General features: G+C 44.3%; 1 long non-coding RNA gene across 1 annotated transcript; it reads left to right on the top strand.

The window, feature by feature from the left end:
- The first annotated feature begins 1,340 nt into the window (after window positions 1-1,340).
- Window positions 1,341-25,506, top strand: LOC115645120. The gene is made up of 4 exons (XR_003998650.1): window positions 1,341-1,445; window positions 2,822-2,825; window positions 16,352-16,361; window positions 25,494-25,506. It is a non-coding gene; the product is annotated as an uncharacterized LOC115645120 (long non-coding RNA).
- The last annotated feature ends 209 nt before the right edge of the window (window positions 25,507-25,715 follow it).

Raw genomic sequence — 25,715 nt, 5'->3', positions numbered from 1 at the left:
AGGCCAAGTCAGCCCACCATGGGTCGGACCTCCTAAAGATCCACTAGTTACCGGGCTTGCGTTAGAGTAGTCCTGGTCACGAGCTTTTGCTTCACAGGGTACTCTGGGCATCTTCCGGTAACAGTCACTCACACTGGCCCCCAGTACCATTCTGCATCTGATCTTGCTTTTTAGCTATAACAGGGAGAGTGTGCACTAGGACATAGGGTCTCCCTTTTCTAGACAGGTCCCTCCTTTGTTCCTGCACTATCCCTAACCTGCTTTTGGATCCTTGCACTCTGCCAGACAGAGGGAAGAACTGGAACTACAGTGGGGTATTTTTACAAGAGCTCTCCATACAAACAGCTTCAGAAGCTACCCATTTACTGACAAAACAGGAGTAATTGGAGGATCATGTTATAATTAAGTGATCCTTCCGGTGGCCACCTTTCTGGTCCTCTAGTTGATATTGAGGCCAGTCTACTATACAGAACTTTTTAGTTTGCTTTTAGTTAGTGGATCTGATCCAAGCACTTCCCAATTAGCTAGAATGCATTCTAAGGGTGTACACCGTGCCCTGCCTGTATTCTGTCCCTGCCCCATATCCTAGGGTGACATTGGGCGTCCCCAGGTCATGACAGGCAAAAATCCAGACCACTGGACTGTTCCTACCTTATCCAAGGGACCGGTTCCTCACCGTCGCCCTCAACTGCTTCTCCACTACTCGAGCGCGTTGCACCGTTGTGCCCTCTGGGGTCGCTCATACCGCGTCTCCGCCGAGGCCCCCGGTGAAGTCACCGGTGCGCGCTGGGCGTCGGTCGTCACCACGATCCGTCGACCACCAGAAGGGATCCAGGCAAGGCTAATTTTAGCCTCAATGCCCCACGTTGGGCGCCAAGAACTGTTGCCAGCAGATAACTGCCTGAGGCCAAGCAACAGTGGGGGGGTCCGTCGCCTGGTGTGCCGAGCCAATAAACACACCAGGGTGGAGAAGCAAACCAAGTTTATTTGAGATCTCAAAGCGGTGCAGGGAGATTGACTCAGATCAAGCACACCTGAAACAAGCAGTCTGTTCCTTTATATTCATGAGAACTGTTTTTACTGACTAGCAATTCCCCGTTTCCCCTTCCTCCTCTTCCTTCCTCCCCCTGTAGCAATTACGTAAGCGCAGGTGCATTAAGTAATCTTGGCCGCGGCAGCTCGTTAGTAAGTTTTTCTTTTGCAAGTTATCTTGTCCTTCTGCTAAAGGTGCACAGGCCTCATTATTTCTGCTTTAGACCAGTTAGAACTGTTGCAACTGATAACGGCTGTTACACCTGGCCTTTTAGGTCGATTAAAGTTCAAACATGGAGGGACTCTTGTCTGCTGAGGCCTAAAACCAGGAAGGCTCCATACTCTTGTGGCCTTCCACCCTCCTGAGTTACGTAGGGTTATGCATAGTGACACCAACAGTAACACACAAAACAGTATGGAAAGCATCCCTTAAATTACTTGTTTCCATATTGCCTTTTCATCTGAAAAAAGAAACATACTGTGTATCACTATTCACCTAGTTCACTGCAGGTAATTTGTAAAAACACTATCTTGAAGGTAGGTGTTTTATCTAATCTGCAGAGATTCATGCCATCATAGAGCTTCCAGTCACAGAAGTGATATTTAGCTTGCAGGCTAAGAGGTAAGCATTCAAAATGCAGCTACAGATGGGTCCCCGATGAAGCAGAGCCAATGTGTATTCACAGAAGGAGAGTGAGATTCCACCATGGCATGTTCATGGCATTGATTACACCAGTATTCCCAGTCCCATGCATTAAAAAAAAAAAAAAAAAAAAGAAAGAAATAAAGAAAGAAAGAAAGAAAGAAATAAATAAAGAAAGAAAGAAAGAAAGAAAGAAAGAAAGAAAGAAAGAAATAAAGAAAGAAAGAAAGAAAGAAAGAAGCATGGAGTCAGGCCCTCAAAATCATGAGATTTTTCTTACAATTCATAAGATTTGAGGTGGTTCTTATTTGCCTCCTCAGTTTTTGAACCTTTAAAGAATACTCATTTCACGTTTCCAAGCTTTTCTCCACAGCCACCAGGGCAAGAAACTTGATTCTACTCATCAATTGACACCAGCAGCTGCATCTTTCAGAAACAAGCAAAACCAAAAAAACAAGACCGAATATTGTGTGACTTTTGATAAAACCTTGAGAGTTGGCAACAAAGAGATGCAGCTGAATGCGTTTGCGAAGAGTTTAAGCACAATGCGGCCTTGATTTTACACCTGTAAAAATGGGAAACAAAACAACAACAACAACAATTCTTCCTTACCTCACGGGTGCTGTGAGGAGAAAGTACCAGTAATTGCTGGAGATGCGCAGATGCTATAGTGCGCAGGGCAGTATCAGTACCTGGGATTGAATAGGCCCAATCGTGCACACTGCTAAGTAACCTCAATGAGAGCTGAGAGCACTCTGCACCTAACAGGATTGTGATATATTAATGCAGTGTTTTGGTAGCTTTTTGAGACACACAGATGCAAAAAAAGTTTCATTTCAATTATTTACCAGGTGCACATAAAATCCTTGACAGGAAAAAAAGAGATGGAATAATAAAAAAACGAATGGATGCCAAAAGGAGCCCAATTCCCCTCCCCTTTATTTGGTGGGAGTGTTGCCATTGCTTCTGATAGGAGCATGCTCTTTAGACAGAGTTCATTCCCAGTGCAACATCAGGAGAAGGATTTTCACTGAAACATGAAACCCTATAACGAGTATGAAGATGTCATGGTATAATTCCCCACTCTGAACCTTAGCATCCAAAAGATGGGGTATCAGCATGAATTCCTCTAAGTTCAGTTACCAGCTTAGTACTTGTAGCGCTGCCACCAACCAGGAATTCCAGTGCCTGGTACACTCTGGTCCCCCCCAAAAAACCTTGCCCGGGGACCCCCAAGACCCAGTCCCTCTGGGTCTTAACACAAAGAAAGTAAACCCTTTCCCTCACCGTTGCCTCTCCCAGGCTTCCCCTCCCTGGGTTACCCTGGAAGATCACTGTGATTCAAACTCCTTGAATCTTAAAACAGAGAGGAAAATGCACCTTCCTCCCTTCCTTCTCTTTCCCCCTCCCAGACTCTCCCTGAGAGAGAAAGTAATCCTAACACAGAGAGAAATTAACCTCTCTCTCCCCCTTCCCTCCTTTCTCCCCACCAATTCGCTAATGGATCCAGACCCAGTCCCCTGGGGTCTCACCAGAATAAAAACAATCAGGTTCTTAAACAAGAAAAGCTTTTAATTAAAGAAAAAAAAAACAGTAAAAATTATCTTTGTAAATTTAAAAAATGGAATAGGTACAGGGTCTTTCAGCTATAGACACTGGGAATACCCTCCCAGCCTAAGTATACAAGTACAAATTAAAATCCTTTCAGCAAAATACACATTTGAACTCCTTTCAGCCAAATACACATTTGCAAATAAAGAAAACAACCATAAGCCTAACTCGCTTTATCTACCTAGTACTCACTATTCTGAACTTATAAGAGCTTGTATTGGAGAGATTGGAGAGAAACCTGGTTGCACGTCTGATCCCTCTGAGCCCCCAGGGTGAACAACAACCAAAAACTAACAGCACACACACAAACTTCCCTCCCTCAAGATTTGAAAGTATCCTGTCCCCTGATTGGTCCTCTGGTCAGGTGACAGCCTGGCTCACTGATCTTGTTCATCTTTACAGGCAAAAGAGAGATGAAGTACTTCTGTTCTATTAACTCTTACTTATCTGTTTATGACAAAAGAGAACAAGCATTTTTCATTGTAGCCAAGTAGCTCTGCAATGCACAAATTGATCATGTTAAAGAGTTCGTGACTATGGAATTTATGTACAAATTCAGATTTTACAGCATCCAGTTGATCAGAATTGGAATAGTTTCTGCAATCTAATCCTACCAGATATATTGGGAGGAGGAGAGGAAGAAAGAGAGAAGAATTAATGCAATGAACCACTTTAATTTTTAATACAACCCTTTTGTCAGTAGAATGTCTTTGCAACAAGAATGTCACTTCCATTCCTAATTAGGAAACATTAAAAGTATCACTACTACTCCACTTTCAAAACTCTAAAATCCATTTGTTACCTTCAAGAGAAGTTGTTAGTTGCATTAAGAGTAGCTGAAAAGCTATATCATGGGAGAGCAATACTGCAGGGGAATTCAGTGAAACAGACTTTTTGCTCCCAAGGTTCCCCTGATTTCAATTCTCTCTGTTGGCAACATTGTGAAGTATAAAGAGGCTATTAAAAAAAGATATTACTGTTAAGCAACAATGGAATGTCAACAGTTCCCTTTTTAAGGGAATAATGCAGGGAATTTTGGCTGTGGTATCTTGAGAGATCATGGTCTTGTTATGGTCAGATGAATGAATAAATGTATCTTCATTTTAAATATTTTTATGATAGAGTGCAATAGTTGTTCCTATCTTCTGGCCTTAGTGCAATACTGGGATTTGACCTAAGACTGCGTTCATCGGGACAGATACTGGTCATTGTGGCTATGGTTTAAATCCAGATTAACTCCTGTACTAATAAGTTACTCTGTTTCACAAGTGTAACTGATATCAGAATCCAGCCCATCACACAGAATTTCTATGCTCCCTCTTAATTATCACCAGAGGCGGTGAGAGGGGAATCACCACAAGAGGAAATAGAAACCAAAACAAACAAGACCCTAGGGGCTAAACTCTACCTTCAGATGTGCTTGCATAGCATCCAATCAATGACTTGAAAGCAAGGTAGAATATCTAGTGATGTTACTGTGTTCCTGGGAAATAGTGAGTGGATGTCCAACAATGTTGGTCACGTGCCACTTCAACACCTCAGGTAGAGCAATTGGTCACTGCAGGAGAACCCTGCAGATGTCCTCAAGTTTGAACGGGACACGAGTGGCAAATTATCATTTATCTTGTGGGCTGCATTTGAATTGTTTCAGCTCGGGAAGGCAAGCCTTCTGCCAGCACTGTCATGAAAGTGCAGCCCTGTCATAATTTCCCCCTTAAGTACTGATCATGGGTCAACTTCCACTGTTACATCAGTGTAAATCCAGAATAGCTCCATTTACTTCATTGGATTTACTATGGCTTGAGGAAAAGCAACAATTAGCCCATAACTTGCAGCAATACAGCTTATTTTCTTCTGAAAGAGCCCCAGGCATTTTATGAAATGATTTATCAATTGCATACACTATGCTAGAGGTAGATCAGATTATATATCTATAGCTATATATATATATATAGAGAGAGAGAGAATACTTAAACCACCATTGAAATGCAGCACCTCTGGGGTAGTTTATGACAACTATTTACCGGGTAGCTTCGGTATGTACTAACAGTTTAGGACCGGAAATGAAGAATAAACTCTATAGGCCTGAAACTACAGAAATAGTTCTAAGGAAGTAGAACACCTTGGAATGGGTTTTCAGTAGAAGTGTGCAGAGAAAGGCAATTATGTTTGGTGGAGGATTTTGATATGTTGAAGATCGTATCCTCTTGATTTGGAACATGCCCCCCCGCCTCCCCAAATTGAAATTCTCTGAGAAAGGGAATGGAGTCCCAGCTTCACGGCAGTCCACTGGGTGGGTTTCCCCAGAACCACAGACCTTGAAAGGCCTGGAAGCCTGGGCTGCCAAGATTCCTGGCTCGCCATCACATCAGGAGAGCTGAGGAGGAGTTAAGGAGCCTGGGAGCTCAGGCATTTGGGATCTGGGGCTCCCAAGGCTTCAGTGTTTTTGACTCCCTATCAGCCTGCTAAGTGGGCTGCTCGGAAATCCAGTTTCCTCAGCAGCCCACCGTATGGGTTCCAGGCAAGCTGGCAGGAATTCAGGTATGTTTCAAACAGGACTCTGCCTGGGTTCCACTGCAACTTCATCAACATCCAGCTATCTCCTGAAAACATGTCGATTTCAACAAATCTGCATTCTCAGATAGAAAAAAACGTTCTTTCTGCGAATTTCCAACTACTCCGGTTTTCAGGGCCATCCTCTTCGTTGTTCCTGCTCTAATCGTTCCCGAATAGGATTGAGAGAAAGCAGCGTGTGGGTAACTTGCTCTATCTGTCCACTCCTGTTCTGAATATCTTGAACTCCCATGGCAAATGATTAACTGTGGTGGAATCTTCTTATCATAAATCAACATATGTTCTGTGTTTATTCCCTCAGGGTTTTGGACTACCTGAACATGGGAGGGTACGAGACTGGATGTGGAGACAGAATGAAAGCCAAACAACAACATCACCAGCTGCTTCATGTTCAGAGGAACCAAATCCCCAACACAACAAAAGTTGTGCCTTTAACTCTCTTAGACTCACTGGGAATGGAGGGTACTGTGTACTGCAGAGGAATATCAGGACCCTGGTCTGTCCAAACAGCTTTGAAGTCAACGACCCATAAAGCCAAAGGGCCTACTGGTAAGTAAAAGCTTATTGTCGAGTGAACCAAATCTACAGCAAGCTTTAAGAATAATTTGCAATAATAATGTAAAGGTTACACAACTTAATTAAGAGTGCAAAGTTGTAACTAGTGAGAATGGAAAGTTTAGTCACTTAGAGTTTAGCAGAATAGCCTGTTTATCAGCACAAGTCTTCTAACCATATTAATAGAGGAAGTTTGAATATTGCAGTATGTGCTTTGAAATTTGCAACATGTACCAAAGAGAAGGGGATATGCATAATTGTCCTGTGTGTAAAAAAGGGAAGTTATAGATTGCCTTTAGACAACCTATAAAGTGACAGAAATTTGAGTTATTAGTTGGACCAGACAGAAGTGGGATCAGATGGCCATTGGCTGCAAACTTGATTCTCTGAGGATCGGGTATTGTATCTCTTTCCTTATGTGCTATTGTTAAATAATAGAGGCAACTTTATTAATAAGGCAATCAAGCATGACTACTCCGGTCTGACTTTTATTAATACCAGCTGGGACCAGATCACTAATCATACACACATAGTAAGAGGGTCTAACTGAATCAAAGGAGCTATATAAATGCAAGGTCATCACTGTCAATATTAGCTGTATTTGAGATTGTTTTCTCATGCTTACTACCCCAGCCGTTATGTGGGTGCCTGACAGCATGACCCTCACATTTCTTTTAAAGACCCAGTAGTTACCACAGCTATGACAACCTTGCAACATTGACAACCTCATCAAAAATTATAAAGGTCAGGCTCTCGCTTGCTTCAAGGAATCCAGCAGCAGGAAAATAAAACTCAAACTAAATTGCAATGGGCTGCACAAATAAACAAACACAAAAATTAATGCATGGCAGATGATTTCAACCTGAACCCTCCAAAGCAAGACAACCGAAAGTCAAGGTCAATAACCCTCATAACCATCAGGACACTCATCAATCCTGCCTTCTTTAACTGAGGTCTTTTTGAGAGAGAGGATGTTCTTGTGACTAAAGCACTGAACTGAGATGTGGGACATCTGAGTTCAATTCCAGCCTCTGCTGCAGAATTCCTGAGTCATCTTGAACAAGTTACTTTAGTGTCTGTTCCCTGTCTGTAAAATAAGGATAACAATACTTTCTTGCTGCTATCCTGTGTATGTCTGTTAGCTTACAGTCTATCACTTTCTATGGGTATATATAGCACCTAGCACAATGGTCCCTGATATTAGTTGGGGCTCTAGGTTCTACCATAATACAAATCATTATATGATATTTTCACAGCATATATAAAATTGTAACATCACAAATAAGAATGCAAGATTCTGGCCAATCTATGTGAGGGCATACAAAGTGAGGAGAGAAAATGAATCAACATCCTCATGAGGTAGACATGTTCTGTACCATAATACCCATTTTACAGATGGATAACCTGAGACACAGAAGGATCACGACTTTAAGGTTGCACAGTGGGGAAGTGGTGTAGCCCAGGAATCAGTGTCCATCACTAGATTGTACTCTCACCACAGGAGGATTAAGCATCAAAGAAATTTAACAGCCAACCAGAGCTTGTCAAGCGTACAATGCTTAGCAGTCACTTGTTACTACTGCAGCTCAAAAAAATAAATAAATCCAGTGGAGATGATTTCAAGTGTCGCAGGAAAAGAACACTGACTAACAGGAGTGGCAAGATGAACTTTTGAGACTGTACAAAAGTAGACATCCCTTGGGAACTTAAAGCCCACTGTTTAGGGCTGGCCAGAAAACTACGCTGTTTCACAAAAAATGTCAAGGTGTCAAAAGTTGCATTTTTTCTGATGTGGAACAAAAAAGAAGATACTGAAAAAAAAAAAAACCACACAAGAGACCAAACAATCTGAGACTAGCCAATAGCCCAGGAATTATGGCACTTACCTGGGAGAAGGGACAGGTTCAAGCCCGCACCTCTGCCTGATATGGGCAAGGACTTGCAACTTGGACTTTCATATCCCAGGTGAGTGACTCTATAGACCGTTGCCCAACTCTCTGTCATGGAGCTGCTCCACTATGTATAAATATTTAAATTCAGTGGTCGGGTGGGATAAGGGGGGTGGAAAGAGACTGATTATCTCATTTTGACCAGAAATTCCTTCTGGGCTATGAGAAACCTTCCCGAGAAAATCACGTTGAAACGGATGTGACACATTGACTTAAACGAGATGACTTTTTCAACAGGGAACCAGTTCTCAATATTTTGACCAACTCTACAGCTGATAATTGTGCACGTTGGGGAGAACTAAAGCTGCCCTCCTCACACTGGATACTACATCCAGCCTTTCCTGCATCAAAAAGCTTCCAGCTCATTGTGCGCCTCAAGATAAAAAAAAAAAAGAGAACCTGATAAAGGAATCCTGAAAACTCACCGCAGCTTCTCCACCCTTGCTCTGCCACAGGCGGACACAAAGTCAGCCGCGATCAGGGCACATGCTACCTGCTACTGATGACAAGGCCTTGATAATAGCACAAGCCTTAGCTACTGTACCTCAGTCATTATCTCTCTTGCCCTGTGCCCCTTGAAGGCTGCTGTGGTCAGCCCGATTCTTCTTCTTGTGGAGCTGTAAGGTTCATCTAGGAAGGACCTCGCTCAGTTCAAGGAGCATAGCCAGAGAACTCAATCCATGGGTGTATCCTGCAGTCTCTCTCTGAAGCCGTGCCTTCAAGGCTTTGGGTCAGCCTTTGACTGTTGTGACCTCTGAGGTTCCCTCTGTAGTGGTGTCTTCAAGACTCAGCATCAGGCCTTTCTATCCGGGTCAGTCAGTCTTTTCCATCCCTTCTTCTTTCTTGGGTTACTTTGCTTTGCCCATTTGATTGTGGCTCTTCTTGTCTGGCTGTGCCATTTATTGCGGCATTAACCTCTACTCAGTGCACAGATGTGCAGGGCAGGCCATGGCATAAAGGAAGAAGTGACAGAAAACTGCAAAAGAGATTAGCGTTCATTGAAGCAGCATAGTGTGAAAAGGGCAGTAGGGAAGGAGATTAGATACAGGGGATTAGATTCACTCCATGGGCTGCACCACTTCTGTTAGTCCAGGCCCTGGAGGACAGGATCCCAGATTAAGAAAGCCCATCAAGAGTGGAGTTGGCACACAATGTCTGCTACCTCCCCTCTTACAGGGACCCAAAAACAGCCAAAGCAGTCACTGAAGTTGGTGGTGCTGGCAGGAGAAGGGCCATGGCCAGGGAGAATCCCTTGCATCTTCCGCCTACCAAGCCCCCAATGGAAAACTGCCCCCTTTCTCCTTCCCCCAGAGAGCACTTCATGGGAGGAGCAGCCAGCAGCCTGCCCTTGCCCAGGGTCAATTCCCAAATCTAAAGCAGGCCACCAGTGCTATGCTGTGTGTGTCCTGGTGGAAACTCAGGCCGTTCTGGCGACGTAGCTGGCACACATCTGCTAAGAAATCATCAAAGTCCAATCCAGTGATGGCGGCATCCACTGACGTCTCAAGTGACAAATTCTCACTTTTATTTTTAAACTCATCATTGAAATTCTCCAGGTTTCCGTCCATTAGGTGACCTGTGCAACGTGACTGGGGGCAGCAAAGCACATAAAGATGGAAGGAGAATCGGGGGAATGGACCCAAACGGTCTCCTCTTGCGGGAATGCAGCAAAGCACTGCAAAGTTACCACAGCCTTGAACAGCGCTAACTGACACAATTTCATCAGCCATATTTGTAAGAAAGCTAATCTTGCTTCGGGTCCTTCATTTCCTCTTAGTCCCCTTGCAAGGTAGTCGTGCTATTTAAGTTAGCTGCAAACCATGGATAAAACTACACAAATCGTGCATGTATCCTGAGGACCAGAACTTCCACTCCTTCAATTCCCCAAACTCGGTTTACTATTATTTGTTTTTTTATTGTAGTAGTGTGTGGGAGCCCAGTCATGGTCCAAGACCCCCATGGTGCTAGGTGCTGTACAAACACAGGATAAAGAGACACTCCCTGCCCCCAAAGTGATTACAATCTAAAGTCTTTAAGTTCTTTAACATCTGAACGAAAGTAGAACTTGTTTAGGAAATTGTAGCTCTGACAGCTAACTGTTAAAGGCCATATTCACTCCCTCATGAATACCAAATTGGTATATTACAATGCCTCTTTTCGTCACATGCATCTAGTGTTTGTGAAATGTGCCCAGTTTGCAGCCCTGGAAAAACTGAAGATTTTTCTACAAATATGTCTAATCTTTAATATACATCTTTAGGGTCTCGTGGAATTCAACCTCCAGTAAACCATTCCATCCCTGGCATGTTTGTTGAGACTAACAACAGCAGGGTCTACTCCGTTGGCAATTTCTGTGGTGTGGACACACTGAGCCTATATTTTCACTAAGGTCTATTAATTTTGGCTCTTCTCTTCTGGAGCCCCATAGAGGCCTGGTTTTTAGAGCCACTAAGCATCTGGCACTCCTGATGAAGTCAATTACCACTGTGAATAGGCAGCATCTATGGAAATCAGGTCATGTGCTTGTCAGAACTGGAGCCACTTTGGAAAAATGAGGCCAGATTGCATAGGGAGAATCACACCATTAAAAAAAGACTTAGTATCGAGAGGAATTTATTTCCCCCTCAAAGAGAAATAGATTAGTCAGTGCCTGTCCATGTTGAGACTATTTTATTGTCCTTAAAAGTTTTCACAGAAGGGGAGTGGAGATTGCTTTAGATTTTCATGTCATTGCAGCATCTTTCTTCAGTGTTAATGTTCCCAGGCTATTGCTTCTTGCTAGGTTTTAGTAAGACTCCAAATTAGGAGGATCAAAACTTTCCATTATGGAAGTGCCAAGGAACCTAGGTTGACAAAACAGGGATTACAGCCTGAAGCGTTGAGCTCTAGCATGAAAAGTTACCTGTAACTCTCAAGCAGACATTGACATGATACTTATGTAAGCGGACTGTTATCCCCTTACTAACATTCAGTGGCGGTGTTTGGTTGCTAGCTCCCAGCACTAAAAGGGGAGGGATCGATGGCAAATCAGGACCCTGAGACTGACAGTCCCCAAGAACAATGGCGAGAGGCCAATGCTCCAGGTCAGCCTGATTGACAAGGCGGGCAGGCTAATCAAAGGGACAGAAGGCCAGGGTGGGTCCCGTCCTCGGTGTGAGCTGGAATTGCCTGAGTCAGACAGAGTGGGGCCAAGCTAAGGAGAGAGCAGGGGCCCAAGCTAAGCTGCTAGGAGCAGAGCTGCAGTCCAAAATGCCAGAGCACAGCCCAGAGAGAGAGACCTGCCCTGGGAGGGGAGCTGCAGCAACCAGAGCCAGAGGGGCCAGACAAGCAGCCCAAGAAGCAGGTTAGAGCTGAGAGAGAGTCACAGAAGCAGCCTGCAGTGCAGAGCAGACCTGCCCTGGAGCAGAGCTGTAGCAACTGGAGCCAGAGAAGCAGGCCAGGGAGCTGAAGGCAGAGCAGCAGCAGCCGTGCTGAGGCAGTGTGGAGCTGGAGCTGGGGCTGGAGCAGTCCGGAGCTGGGTGCGGTGAGCAGCTGGGGAGAGCGAGGGGGATCCTGGGCAGTGGGCCCAGCACAGGGAGACGCCTCAGCCAAGAGGCTCTGCAGGCCAGACTTGGAGGGGGATCATAACCCTGACAGAGCGGGGGTGACACTGGGGAGAAGGGTCCTGCCACCCAGAGCCTGAGAGTGTGCGGCCACCGCCAAGAGCAAGTGTCCAACCTGCAGTGTCCCTGCAGCACAGCCAGGGCCTGAGGAGGAGGCCTGGGACCTACAAGGAACAGACTGTGAACTGCCCTGATATCCAGAGACACTGTTTGTAATGTTCTGTGCTACAGAGCAGGGTGATGTGTTTTCCTTTTCCCTTTTTCCTTATTCTTTTTTAAAATTAATTATTAATTAAATAACTTGTATTTGCTTTAAATTATATGATGTGATCAGTGGGTCAGGGAGGTGCGCAGTGCAAAGAGAGTACCCCGGAGTGGGGACACCCTAGCCCCTGTCCTACGTGACCACAGCAGGGTTTGGGTTTGAGCCCCCCCGGAATCCTGGGCCCAGCCTTGCTGGGGTTACGAAGACTCTGCCAGACAGGAGAGTGGAAGGGGAGTCCTCAAGGGCAGGGAGGCCTCCAGGTAAAGGAAGTAGGAGCGAGGACTCAGATCCTTTCGCCAGCCCACTTCACCAGGATAGTGCAGAAGCCAGGAAAAGTTCCCCACAATAGTGGGACCATTCCCCCGCTTACACTTATCTCAGATGTGAGAGAGATAGAGGAAGATTTCAAAGTAGTCATTAGATGTAAGAACAGGCTGGGAGAGGAGAATGGTTGAAAAATAAGACTACTCCACCATAGCAACGCTCAAAACAGACCTTGCTATAAATATCAGACTGCAGGGATTCTCCATTAAAACTGATCATAAGTTTACTGATCTCTGGAATTCCGCAAATAAATGATTTTTCAGTTCAGGGGCTAAATCAAAAAAGGGTCTAAAAGTTTGATTCTGGGTTAAACTAAGGTTTGGTCTGATCTGAAAACATTTAGTTTTGTTTGAGGATTTTAAAAAAACATGTTTCTCCAATAGAAATGTAAGTAAAATTTAATAAAGTGAATGTAAAATCAAAATCAGTCATTTGGAATTAAAAAAATAAAAATAAAAACATCAAAAACACTTAAGTTTGATACACCCTGAAAGAAACTACTTTGATTTTTCCTTATTTTTGTTTTTGGCCAAAATAATTTGGCGAATTTGACATAAGATTATAATTTGATATTTCGGTTGACCTGAATATGCATTTTTCAGTTTAAAAAAAAAAAAAAGGAAAGAAAAGTTTTGTTTGAAAGTTCTTTCCCAGCTGTACTTATCCTCCTTTGTTAACAATAAGGAGATTCTATCCTGAAACTGGAAAGGTGGGATCAAAGGACTCAGCTGTAAAGGGAAGTTATAGCTAATCCATCTGTTTCATCTGCCGCCGCTGCTGCCCATGTTCTAACAGAAGAGCTCTACATGACACCCACAGGAGCGAGAGGTAAAAGGCCATCTCTTCTCTGGGACTGACTAAAAGTGCAACGATCTGCACTGCGAGCTCTGCAGTGCTTTTATTTTTAACTTCTCCTTGCATTGCAAGGACTCAATTTAAAGGTCATCAAGATATGGTCAAATCAACAAGCCCTTGTCTGCCTTAGCTCTTAAGCACAGAACCTTGCTGTGTACATAGCAATAACTGGTGAACCTCCTCAAGACTCCCAGTGTCCTGGTAAAGGAAAAGCACCCAAAAGAGTTCAGATTCTTATTAGAACATCCTCTCTCTAAAACTGGGCTCCCAAATCATACCAGGTTACACTTTGCCATGAAACCACCAGTATTAATTGGAATAGAGAGACAGGTGGATTGCACATTGCTTCAGAGGATCATTCATGCATCTTATTATTATTCAGATAGCACCCATAACCATGGATTTTAACTCTATAAGCCAACAAAATGTGACAGTAACCCATTCCTGTTAGTCAAAGGGAAGTCTCCAGCTCACTTCAGTGCTAGCAGAAATGAGCTTGCAATATGCATTACTGTGTTATACCAGTGTCAACAACTGCCAAAAAACAGGGTAGGGAAGCAGGTGTGGGAGGCTCAGGGTTAGAATTGTGAAAGGTCCAGGAGCCACAGAATTAGATTCAACAAAAATGGACTCTTGTAACCCAGCTGAAATGCTGGACTTCAGGGTGGTTGTAGGGACATAAAATGTTAGTGGTGGACCAAAACCTGTGGCACCATCCAAGGCATAGAAGGTGAACGATATACACGCACATGGAGAAATGTACACATATATACTCATGGGCACACACTCATATTGGGTCAGATTTCTAGCTCCACCTGAGCCATGTTCACAACAAAGCCAGATGGAGGTGGCTTACCATCACATATACCCTCTCCCGATCCCAGGGTTGGCAGGCACAGACTGAGGTAAAACAGGGTAACCTTTTACAACAGCTGCCAATAGCTCCTAGGGTCCCATTGATGCAGCCAGGGATGAGCCAGACCTATAGATACCTTGGCCACATGCCCATTTTACCAGCCATGTTGGAGATGCTTTTGAAAATGTTACCCATCGAGCCTTTCATACACACACACACACACACGTGTATATATATGCATGCATGTGCAAACAAAAGGCCATATAGGTAGCATTTTCAAAAATCTCTAAATCCCATTGAAAATCAGTGGGGTTTAGTCTCCTAAATCACATAGGTGCTTTTTGAAAATTGTATCCTAGATCAGGCCTGCACAACATAAGGCCTGCAGGCTGCATGCAGCCCATGGAGCCTCACTGTGCGGCTCGACGGGGGATTCTAAATCCCCCGCACACGGTGCTCTGCGGGCAGCCCAGAGCCCTTTGAAGCCCGGCCACATCTGGGAATTAAAGGGCTCTGGGCTGCCCGCAGCGGCCGGGAGCCCGGAGCCCTTTAAATCCCAGCCACGGCCAGCAGGGCCAACTTTAAGTGCGGGGGACCAATTCAAACATTTTCGGCAGGGCCGCGGAAGGGATGACTAAAAACAAACAAACAAAAAAAAAAAACCCCAAAAACCACAACAATGTAAAAAAAAAGGCTTTCATTTCTTAGCAACTGGTGCCCTATTAAAAAGTTCTGATTTAAGGGATGTACCACAGTATGTATTTTTTGTACCAATAGGATTACCATATGTCCGTATTTTCCTCCCGGATAGCGATTTAAGAACCAAAAAGCCAGACATGTCTGGGAAAATACGGATGTATGTTAACTCTACCTAAAGTTCTTTTTTAAAAAGATGGGCCTGAACTAGAAATGAGCTCTTTTCACATGTGTGGGTCCCCGCCACTCCCTGGGGGTGTGCTAGGGTGGTCAGATGTCCCAATTTTATAGGGACAGTCCCGATTTTTGGGTCTTTTTCATATATAGGCACCTATTACGCCCCATCCCTTGTCCCTATTTTTCACACTTGCTGTCTGGTCACCCTACGGTGTTCACATGTGAGTCCCAGCTGCTCTCTGCCCTCCTCATTGAAACAGATATGCAGAGTTACTGCCCTGGGAACTTCAGGGCACCAGTGGACATGGGGCTGGCTGGGGGTAGGGCAGGGGCTGACTGGGGGTAGGGGCTGGCTGTAGGCAGGGCAAGGGGTGCGGGGCTGGCTGGAGACAGGGGTGTGTGGGGTGGGCTGGCTGGCTTCAGGCAGAGCCTCAGGGGCGTGTGGCAGGGGTTGGCAGGGTTGGAGACAGAGGAGTGCGGGACTGGCTAGCTTCAGGCAGGGGGGTGCGGCGGAGTTGGCTAGAGATAGGGCAGGAGGTGTGGGGCTGGTGTGGGCAGGGCAGGGGGTGCAGCAGGGGCTGGCTGGAGACTGGCTGGCTGTGGGCAGGGGGTGTAGGGCTGGCTGGAGACGGGCTGGTGCAGGCAGGGCAAGTGGTGCAGGGCTGGCTGCGGGCAGGGGGTGCAGCAGAGGGTGCAGCAGGGCTGGCTGCGGACAGAGGGTACAGCCCACCCTGTATGGTGAGTGCCCCCTCTTTCTCCCTCCCCCACCGAGGTAGCAGCAGCAGCCTGGGGCTCAGGGGCTATTTAAAGGGCCTGGAACTCCCCTGCTTCTACCGCCCTGGCCCTTTAAATGGCCACAGGAGCCCTGGGGAAGCGATGTGGCTCCCGTGGCTATTTAAAGGGCTGGGGCGGTAGAAGCAACGGGAGCCCCGGACTTTTAAATTAGCCCCCGGAGTCCTGCAGCCCTACCCCAGGGCTCCAACAGTGGGGCTCTGGTGACAATTTAAAGGGCCTGGAGCTCGTCCCTGCTGGGATCCCCAGGCCTTTTAAATTGCCCCCGGGCCACCCCGGTACAGCGCACCGGCTATTGCCAGTACACCATATTGGGGCTTGGGTGCCGGGCCCTCTTAGGGGTGGGGCCTGATTCAGGGAAATTGGTTGAATTGGCCTAAAGCCGGCCAGGATTCAAAGGGCTCTGGGCTGCCCATAGAGATTCCCAGCCGTGGCTGAGATTTAAAGGGCTCAGGGCTCCCCGCCGCTGCGGGCAGCCCAGAGCCCTTTGAATCCCAGCCGCAGCTCCAGCGGATGGGCTGGGCTGGGATTTAAAGGGCTCGGGCTCCCCTCAGCGGCAGGAGCTGTAGGCCCTTTAAATCCCTGCCCCAGCCCTGGAAAGCTCCAAGTTCCCCCAACCACTGGAGCCCTGGGTCCTTTAATTTGCCCGAGGGCTCCCAGCCACCTCTTCAGCTGGGAGCCCCTAATTGATTTAAAATCAAGTATCACCTCCCCACCCCCAACCTTCCTTTTTGGCTCACAGCTGTTTTGGTGGGGCAGTGCTGGGGAAGGAGGGTTTGTTTCTGCAGGGCTGGGTGGTGCTGGAGCGGGGTGTTTTCGCAGTGCCGGGAGGTCCTAGGGGGGCATGTTTCCGCGGGGCTGGGGGGTTTCAGCCCTCAGCTGTTTTCTTTGGAGTAATGTGGCCCTCGCCACTTTACGAGTTGTGCGGGCCTGTCCTAGATTAATAATACGTTATAAAGTTTGTGTTTTCATGTATATGTAAAATAAAATTTCAGCTGTAGACACAAATTTGCCAAGAGTCTTCATTAAAAATGGTAACATTTAAATAAAACAGTTGCCAAATCTAAAACATCGAATATGTACAAATTTCACGTACAAAACAAGTAAGTAATGAAGTTAAAATTATTTAGGGCAGCTGAAACCCACGTGCTATGCCAGCCCAACAATTAAATTCACAGGCATATTTTTACCAGCGGGAAACTTGTAGACATTACAGAAAAGCCTTTAAATAAGCAGATTTTGTTGGACATCAGAGCTGTATTCTCTTCATAAAGGTCACCCAGCCTTGCTTTCTCTCTCATGTTTGTGCTTTTGTCCCCAGGATGTGAAGAGGACAAGGCGAGTTTGGAGCTTGTGGGGAATCTGATTTGTCAGCTGGGTGGGAGCGAGAACACACAGGGCTTGCTGTTTGTATGACAGGTGCACAAAAGGAAGAGAAACAACATCACAGCAGACTGAAGAGCTGCCAGGTTGAAAAAGAAAGAAAGAACACATGTTCTGAAAGGCAGGGGAAGAAGTGGAAGGCTCAGACAAGTTAGATACTAGAAAAGCTTCCAATTACCACAGTGAAGACACTGTGGATTTTACTCCCCCTTTTAAATGCACAGATGCTCTTATAGGACTGACACTACTGATAAAAGAAACAAGCTGCAATTTAAGATGGCAGCATAGTCTAGTAGATAGGGCACTGGACTAGAGATCAGGAAATGTAGGTCCTACTCCCAGCTCTACCATTGACTAGTTATGTGCCCATCTGCAAGTCTATTCACCTCTCCTAGGGCGATCAGACAGCAAGTGTGACAAATCAGGATGGGAGTGGAGAGTAATAGATGCCTGTATAAGATAAAGCCCCGAATATGGAGACTGTCCCTATAAAATCATGATATCTGGTCACCCTAATCTCTCCTTAATTTTCATTTCTTCCTCCTTCCTTTGTCTGTCTTGTCTATTTAGCTCTTCAAGACAGATATGGTCTCATATTAGCTGTTTACATAGGGCTCAGCACAATGGGGTCCTGGCTTTAGTTTGGGCCCCTAGGCACCACTGTAATACAAATATATGATGATAATCATAAGGCCAGTAATGAATACCCAAAACTCCTAGCAACCAATTCAAGATAAACCCATAGGGAAAATGTGTTCACCTGAACTATTTATGGAGCTACATTATTTGGAGTGAATAATTCAAACAGCTGAAGCTGACACTAAACAAATAATAAAGGTTTATTTCCTAAGCACTGAAACTTCACAACACTGTGTGTGTGTGTGGCGGGGGGGTGGGGAGGCGGCATTTAGGAATGGTCAGTTTGGTCTATCCTTTCCTATTGAAGCCAATGGAAAAACTCCCAGTGATTGTGATGAGAGCAGTTAGCCCAGCACTAAGTGTATGCAAATCCCACCCAAAGTCCATGCCCCTATGCACTTCCACAACCACTGAGGCTGGGGTTTCCAAAGGAGCTTTTGTGGGTTCAGTGCCCAAATCCCATTGATGTTAATGGGAGTTGGACACCTCAACTTTCTTGCACTCCTTTGAAAATCCCAGCCCAGGTTTTACATTAAGGGTGAAGGATACGGACACAACCCCATCCTGACAGGTCCCCTCCAGCCGCTTGGCCGAAGAAGTGGGAAGCATTTGTCTCCTGCTGATGCCTCTGAACTGCCACTTTCCTCCTCCTGCAGTTAAGGATGGCCTAGGATGCAGTGTGGAACCCAAGAATCCTCAGCTGATCACAAGCTGCAATAGAGAGCAAATGTGCTCCTTGTATGTTCCTCTGACCTCTTAATCATCTGCTTGTTTTTTTACTAATATTGGATAAAAATACGTGCTTGTTCAGGCACTGGTGAAGGGGTAAAATTACCGTGGGAGTTTGCTATATTTCAACCCAAGCTACTTGCAACTTCCCAGTTTAGCTTCCTGAATTTGGTGGGCCTTCCTGAATGAAATTAATTCTCAGAGGCTGTCATTGTTGCTGTCGTGTTTAATTTATACTTTGAAGAAAAAATGACTAAGCAAAGAACCAACAGCATCCTGTTAGTCTTGCAATGGTTTGCAGCTAGGCAAGTGCAGTAAAGAAAGGTCAGAATGACCTCTTTGCAGAGAGATACAGAAGTTTGGCTTTGCCACCATGTGATATTTTTAGAAAGAAAGGCCTAAGTAGCAAAAAATCAGATCCAGATTTCAGACACCGAGCTTAACCTAATACTCTGTAGCCCCAAGAGTCTGGGGTGTTTAGAGTGAAGATTTTGGTTGTGCTCATCATGAAGATAGGTGGCTACTGTAAAATTAAAATCTAGACTAGGGCTGGCTGGAAAACAAGAATTCCGTCAGATCAAAACTGAAACCTTATCCCAATGAGTAGAAAACTTACCAGGAATGTGGGAGACACCGATTCAAGGCTCTGCTCAACTCAGATTAAGGACTTGTACCTAGGTCTCCAACTCCCCACAGAGTATCCTAACCACCAAGCTATAGAGTCATTCTGTCTTTCTTCCCCAAAGAATATTGCAGTTATTTATACAGACAGCTCCAACAAAGGAGAGACACACAGAGAGAGAATTGACTGTATACCTCAAGGATTAGGCAATCATCTGGGAGACTCAAATTCAAATCCCTGCTATGAACCAGGCAAAGCAGGACTAACCACTCTTGACCCAAGGCACCATCTTGGAGGGTCTATACTAGTTATGGGTAAGATTGATTCTCTCTGCTAAGCATGTTTATAGAAACAATAATGGAAGTTATTGAAACTGTAACAGAAAGTAGAATCACCAAAATATGTATTAAAATATGTTTGGCTATAGGTCTTAAGCCCTAAGTGTTAAGAGGTTAGAGAGAGGCTTAGGAGAAGTTGGCAGTTGGGACAAGATAGCAGGAGTTTTCTGTGCTGGACTTCAGGTTTTGGAATGATACATGGTTAACATAAAGTGATAAAATAGAGCAATATGTATTTTGGGATAGTTTCCTGGTGCATTTTGTGATAAACAGGTCACTACAAAACAACATAAGGTAGCATTTTAGGGGCTTTTTGTAACAGGAGCTAGCCACACTGGTGTCTGGGAAAGAGACTCATGCAAATGCTTGCATTGTCTGTCAGAAATGTAATTATGATCCACCAGAATATCGCACGTGAACAACCAGAACCCTAAAATTGGTCTCCTGGAATAGCAAATATGAATGCAGGCTGAGACTTGATCAGATATGGTTCTGGATATATATCCGTGTGTGAGTGAGAGTGAGAGAAATGGAAAAAAAAAGTGTATAAAATGTTGTCAAACTCATCCCTTGTTGGGATTCTAGGCAAGTAGGTAAAAAGCCTAGCCAAGCGCCCTTCTCTTGTGGTGCACTCCAACCGTTTTGTCCATCTTCACTTCTAATGGTCTCCATAAGGTTGTAAGTATGCACAATGTAAGACTAAGTACAAACAATTCAGGAAAAACTGTACTTATTTATCTTATTCTTATATTAATATTGTATATTAATTTCTGTGATTTCAGTTACAATTGTCTGTATTAACTAAAGCTCAGAGTTTGTGTGTGTGTGTGTTTCACCTCTCTCATCTTCTTTATTAACTTAATTAAAAAACCTGTAAGCTGTGGCAAGTCCTCTTTTGCACTCTTAAAATTCACTAAGCTATACCACTGTGCTACTTGCTATTCCAGCATCTATCTATCCATCCATTCCACCCGCATCCCTCCACTTTCCACTTCCGGACCAGAGAAACCTTCTCAATGAAAGTTTTGTGGAAATACAGTTTCCACAAAAAGATTTGGTTTTCAATCAACTGGCATTTTCCAAGGAAAAATTCCAATTCTAATCTTGAGCCTGTTTGCCTCAGGATCTGGAGCCACTTCTGAAATGAAAGTGTCGAGTTTGTTCAGAACCAGATTATGGTCAAAGTCTATCTTTAGATATAGTCTCATGCTGCCAAGTGTTAGTATAGTCCTTAGGCTTTTGTAATGTCCACTGAAGTCAAAATACATTTCAGGTGAACAAGAACCACAGGAGCAACCCGTAAATATTTATAAAAACCAATCACAGTAGTTAACTTAACACAATTTTACCTGTTTCTTTGGCATTACCTATAAAGCCGATTTATGTATGGGATGTTCCAGGTCTCCTGTTCAAAATAAATTTGACTCTGCAACTGCAAGCTGTAAAATTCTGCCTGCCCTGCAGGGTGAATTCTGTCAAATAACATTTATTTATAGGCATTTTTATTGTTCTCATCACTATAAACTTCCCTGCCACCGTCACCGAGCTCCTAGGAAAACAGGAGCAAGAGAAGTGCAGTTAAGGCTGCAGGAGTGCACAGGAAATATGTTCAATAATGATTGTTCCCAAGGAAATGGAACCACAAACAGTGATGTAAAAATAAAACCAAAGGCTGGTCTGAGAAAGACAGCTGGACCCTGCATGTGCAACATGCTTCCTGATAGCATTGACCACCTGGTACCTGAATGTAAAACCAAGATCCAGGTTTAGTGTCCTAAAAGGTGAAAGACTCCCCCTCCTTGCAGAGGGCTAAGACATAGCTTAAGTACAATTTTGAGGGCTCAAGTGGTATGGGCCTTGTGTAAGCTCTCAGCACATGGATAAATTTCAGCCTAAATCAACATTTATCCGGAAGTATAAACCAGATGAGAATCCACCTTTAATCCAGAAAAATGCTACTGATACCAAATTAAAACGCATCTTTGGTAAATATGAAGACACTGACGTCAATTGGGTTCTATGCCAGCGATGAAAGCGGTCATTTGAGTTCAATGTAGATGATGTTATGTATACCTATTGTGCGAGTTATGCATTAATAGGAGGTTTCTCCGTACTTAGCTAAGCACGTCTGTGGGTGGAAACAGCTAGAGGACAGAAGTGAACTTGGCAAAGCTACTGATATTGTTCAAGTTAGTGTGATACATTCCATGAGCGCATATTGGTTCTCCAAACATACAGCATGAAGCAGCCAAGAGTGCATTAGCTGGAGGATAAAAATAGATGTTCTGCCAATAAGTAAGTAAATAAATAAAAATTATGAAGGTTTAAAAGAAGAGGGGAAATCATCATCGTTGTCTCTCTCAGGATAACAAATATTATGTCAGTTTGGATGATGATTGGAATCTGTAGAAGCCAAGGTGTGATTGTTATCTACAAACAGCTTTCAAAAGTCATTTTAAAGATGGCTTCCTCAGCAACCTATGACAACACTTGAAGTCTTCATGGACCCTGCCTCTAACTGATCCCAAATGCTGACCCCCAGATGAGGCAGTTCCCTGCAATTGGAGAGGAGGATGAGATGGACCCGGGGCTCCGGAACAGAGAGGACCAAGGGACCATGGCTCCATCACTTTTACCTGTCTTAAAGGTGAAAGACAGGAGGAGGGAGTGGAGAGGAGCAAGTGGGAGATGGGGCCTCAGGGGAAGAGGCAGAGTGAGGGGCGAGGCCTTAGGGGGAAAAGGCAGAGCAAGGGTGGGGCACCAATAGTCCCACCCCCCTGTCTAGGGCACTTCTGGCACTCCTGGTTTGGATGTTACTTTGAATGTAACATTGCCACTCCCATACCACTAACCCCAGCCTTTTACTCAATTGTACACCTTAGGCCTAAGCCTATATCTCCACTATCGGATGACCAGGGTGTGTAGAAAAACTGGCCCCACAAAAGTCATTCCATCACAAAAGCCTGAAGTACCCAGGAAGAGAAAGCAAGAGCAAGACATTGCAATTACACACCAGCACAAAGGCAACATATCCTATGGGATCATAATAATACAATAAAGTCGTCTTTCATATGTGTGGCACTTTCTTGGCACCATCTTGCACTTCCAGTGTAGAAAGACTTAAACCAAAACCCATTTCTGACAGTTCTTCCATCTGTTATTTGAACTCTGTGGAGGGAAATTTGATCCTGAATCCAGACCCGCATGTGAATTTTGTAGCTGGCCCCTTTCTGTAGAGTCAAGCCAAATTAAAATGCCAGATCCCAATGCCCGAGAAGTTTGGGACAACTCAAGTTCAAGACCCTTTTTTATTTCCATCATGGGATATTCCCGACATCTCACCCTCTGATGTGGCAGTTGGAATTTGTAATACATTCTGAACTCTGCATCACCTGACACTTTTATTCCCTATATTTTATCCTTTTAGCTCTATGGTTAAAGCTGTTCGCAAGCTGTACAACACAGGAAATGGTCTCTTTTAAACTCATTATACTCAGGTTTTTATGATGGGAACAGTTTATGGTCATGTCAACTTGGAAGACTGTGTTGGCGTATGCAAGAGATAAAAAGCTGAGCAGGGTTTCATAAATATGTGCAATGGAATGAGGGGGAAGCATAATTTAGTGGCTAAGGTACAACAGTGAAGATCATAATAACTGAGGTCTATTCTCAGTTTCTTCCACTGACTCGCTATGTGACCTTGGGTAAGTCACTTAACCTGTCTGTGGCCTATTTAATGAGCATGATACTAGCTTCAGAGAAGTTGTGAAAAACTAAATTGAAGAATATTTGTAAAGCTATTCCAGGATCCTTTGAAGAGAGATGCTGGCATATTTTCAGAACATACTATTAATATAAGCTATTTAAATACCTCAGAGTCAAACATAATTGTTACTGCCTCATTTATGTAATACCGTACACAGCAAAGGTTCAGACCAACATTATAAAAGAACTGATCACATTCACATCAGTGAATAGTCATTGACACAAGCCCCATTTCTGACAGTATCTTAAAAAACAAAAAAGATTTCCAACTAATGCTTTGTGCATCTTCTGATAAACCAATGACCCTTTCCTCTTAGTTCCACTGGGAAACAAAAATTGGCTTTTAGCTGGTGCCATTTCAGAGACTTGGCTTTCAGTGAGCACTGTCTTTTCCTATTAGCAAATATAGGACTGGTGTTAGGTCCTAGACTGACAGCTGTAGAGACATAGGCAGAGTGGGGTAAATCATCTGTGTAGTCTTAGAACAGGAGCAGAAGAGAAGCAGCAAGCTCCCCCACTGTATCACATATCTATTCTGCATTGACCTCTCCTGGGACAACTGTATGGCACATTTAATTCTTTGATTTCTTTCTCTGCACAACAACAAGGTGGCTAATCTGGGGCACTTCTGATGGGTGATTTAGTTCCTCATATGGGACACCATCAGATGGGAAAGAAGTTCAGGGTGAAAATCATCCCTAAACAGAGGGCCAACCGTCACTCAAACCCAGAGAGATTTTAAGTGGGATTTCAGCAGTGCATAGGTCTTGTGTTGCACCTCCACACAAGTGTGAATGATTCTTGTGCCAGATTCTGATCCCCTTAACCAGGCTGAATACTAACTCACTCCTCAAAGAGTCCCATTGTTTTAGGCTTCTTTTGATAATTCCAGCTTCTATTGACTTTCCAACTGTCCACTGATAACTGGGCATGTAACAGCCATTAGTCCTAATTCAGCAAAGGACTTACCCACATGAGTAGCCCCATCAACTCTCCTATGGAGAGGCAATATGTCTTAATAGGATTGGTCATTGGATATGGACTCCAGAGACAAGAGTTCAAATCCTGGCTCTGCCATTAAGCAAATCACTTCATCTCCCTGTGTCTCAAACTTTGTGTATTTATAAGTTACTTGGAGGCAGATATGATTAGGGGCGCTGCTAGGACTATATTTGCTAACATACACACACACAAGATCAGAGATACACCATATGCTTTTCACGGGACAGCTAAAGGAAATGCAGTCATCTGTATTTAGCTAGGTAATAGCTTTATAGGCAGAAAAGCAGCTCATAGGGTGATTGCAGTGAAATGTTAGATAATGGTTTAAAAGGTCAAAAGTAATTACAGGCAACATAGTCCCAAAAGAGACCTTAATGAAAAACACCAGGTCAGGAGGCAATGCCCCAACCCTCCAACAGGAAGTGCTCCATATTTCACAAACTGGCTCCTCAAGAGAAGAAATAAGGAAGGAAAAAGGGCTGACCAGTTGTCTTTCCACAGCCAACTTGCTAGAGCTGAGTGCAACATCTGGCTGTTTGCTGACACTGGTCAACCCCATATTTAGGGAGAGGATCAGAAATATAGAAATATAATAAGAAAGTTTATGTTCTTATATCAATGTGTGCTCAAGTCTCTTCTGTTCTCCGAGATGCTGTATCTTCTTCCACCCTTCCTGACTGTAAGGTATTTGGAGCAAGGATCATCTCTTATTATACATTCCTGTGTTTCTGCAGCTCCTAGCACAATGGAGCCCCATCAACCATTAATTCAAATAAATAAAGACAAAGATAGGTTCCTCCTTGCCTTCAAAGCTCATCCATTTTTCCAGGTCAGTAACAAACATGACCCTGAAAAATCTGTGTATAAACACCTGGCTTGATTGAAAAAATAATACAAATTCAAATATGGGAAATGAAGGAGTTTGAGTGATTAACAGTAAATTGAACAAGTTAACACTTCTTTGAGTCATTCATTTCAGTTTCATTGTCAGCTTCAAGGCTAAAAAGTACAGAGAGGCGAATTGTTCCAAACTGTACAAGTCAGTGGCAGATTCAGGAACAGAACTTACTGCATTGTGGTAAAGCCGAAGAGCTGCAGTCAAGGACTGGGACCCTATTATGCTAGGTGCTGTACAAACCCAGAACAGAAAGACCCAAAGACAGTTCTGTTCTGACCATTAAGTAGTGTTTTCTTCCTAAAGGAATCTGAACATGTAGGTGTGACAGACAGGGGACAAGGAGGGTTTGGTTTTTCTGTATGATAGGTCAGGTGGGTCATCTGTTTTCACCCATTTCTATTAATCCCA

This window comes from Gopherus evgoodei, chromosome 2 (genome assembly GCF_007399415.2).
Source record: "Gopherus evgoodei ecotype Sinaloan lineage chromosome 2, rGopEvg1_v1.p, whole genome shotgun sequence".
Classification (NCBI taxonomy): Eukaryota; Metazoa; Chordata; order Testudines; family Testudinidae; genus Gopherus; species Gopherus evgoodei.
The sequence above is the reverse complement of the archived record's forward strand: the minus strand, read 5'-3'. Positions and strand labels throughout refer to the sequence as shown.